Source organism: Diaphorina citri, unplaced genomic scaffold (genome assembly GCF_000475195.1).
Source record: "Diaphorina citri unplaced genomic scaffold, Diaci psyllid genome assembly version 1.1 scaffold952, whole genome shotgun sequence".
Lineage (NCBI taxonomy): Eukaryota > Metazoa > Arthropoda > Insecta > Hemiptera > Psyllidae > Diaphorina > Diaphorina citri.
In genome coordinates this window covers 41,910-43,945 of record NW_007378383.1, presented here as the reverse complement: position 1 = coordinate 43,945, position 2,036 = coordinate 41,910, and positions in this window count along the sequence as shown.

Here is a 2,036-nt window from a genome sequence, read left to right as displayed (position 1 = left end):
TCCGAGAACAAACCTAATCCCTTCAGGATGAAATCCGCCACGCCGCCCCGGGCGGCGGGAATCGAACCCGCGGCCTAGCGCTTACAAGGCAGGCGTGCTACCTTCCAAGGTAACTTGGGCTGGCTTACCTTGGTTCGTCCGTTGATAACAAAGTCTCCCATTCGACCATTATTGACCATCCTGTTGGCTCGCATGATAATCGCGTCCACTTCGGATATAAGTCTCCCGATATTTGAACAATACGTTTCCCGTCCATCTATCCAAGTGATTTGATCGCCGCGAATTGTCTTCAGGTCTTGCTTGTTGGTAGATTTGTTGCTGACTAGTTGTCCGTCCTTGAACACGCCGCTATGGTACATGCCCAGCACTTCGTGTAACACAGCCATACCTGAGGAGAGATGGTGAGGAAGAAACATTTCAGAGCCATTGCGGTTGCATTGGAAGTGTAGTCGTGCAACTTTTATCCATTTTTTTTGTTTTTTTTTTTTTTTTTTTTTTTTTTTTTTTTTTTTTTTTTTTTTAAGAGGTTTGACAGAGGGAACTTTAACTGCTATGGTCTTATCGTCCCGAAATCGAGGAGAGAAGGAAGACAGGATAGGAGAAAGCCAGCCGTTCCGAGAACGAACATTATCCCATCAGGATAAAATCCGCCCCGGGCGGGAATCGAACCCGCGGCCTAGCGCTTACAAGGCAGACGCACTACCAACTATGCTAACTAGGCTGGCAATTCTAGATTGAACATTAAGGGCCGGATTTACATTTTTACCTCCGTGAGTGCCCATAAATTTTTAGTGTAGTAGGACTGGTGAGGGCCCTTTCCGTAGTGGAGTTAGCCAATACCTATGTAGTAAAAATCTGTCTTATACTAGCGCTGGATCGTGGGTTCGATTCTTGCCCGGGGCAGATTTCATCCTAAACAGATGAGGATGTCTCTCGGAACGGCTGGCTTTCTCCTATGGTATCCTTCTCTCTTCTATTTCGGAAAGATAAGAGCTTAGCAGTCCCTCTATCAAACCTCTTGGCTGGCTTTTTCCTATCCTGTCTTCCTTCTCTCTTCGATTTCGGGACGATAAGACCATAGCAGTTACAGTTTTCCCTCTGTCAAACCTCTCTAAAAAAAATCTAGATTTAACATTAAGGGCCGGATTTACATTTTTACCTCCGTGAGTGCCCATAAATTTATTTTGGTGGGACTGGTGAGGGCCGTTTCCGTAGTGGAGTTAGTCAATACCTATGTAGTAAAAATCTGTCTTATACTAGCGCTAGATCGTGGGTTCGATTCTTGCCCGGGGCAAATTTCATCCTAAACAGATAAGGATGTCTCTCGGAACGGCTGGCTTTCTCCTATCCTGTCTTCCTTCTCTCTTCTATTTCGGAAAGATAAGACCTTAGCAGTCCCTCTATCAAACCTCTTGAAAAAAAAATAATCACCTTTGATGTACGATAGAATCATCATCGACATATTTTCCTGGGCACTAGTAACCTATGGGTGAAGGTCCAAACCTATGGGTAAACCCGCCTCTGTTACCATTTTGTCCTCAGCTTCTAGCTTGATCGACCTGTGCGTGAACAATTTCAAGTCAGCTCCACTCTACACATGCTGATTTTTATGCCTTTCGGATATAAGTAACTAAACTAACTGGTAAGTCACACGTAGGTATACTTTCAATAGAGTGTAACACTGAAATCCTATCCTAACCAAATCTGGCCCTATGGGTGAAGGTCCAAACCTATGGGTAAACCCGCCTCTGTTACCATTTTGTCCTCAGCTTCTAGCTTGATCGACCTGTCCGTGAACAATTTCAAGTCAGCTCAACTCTACACATGCTGATTTTTATGCATTTCGGATATAAGTAACTAAACTAACTGGTAAGTCACACGTAGGTATACTTTCAATACAGTGTAACACTGAAATCCTATCCTAACCAAATCTGGTGTCAACCTCGTTTGTATGTCATCATTTTTCTTGAAGATTTACGATCGGATTTGACAAATCAAGAAGGTTCACCGTAATTTTGAGGCGGATGTTCGGTTGT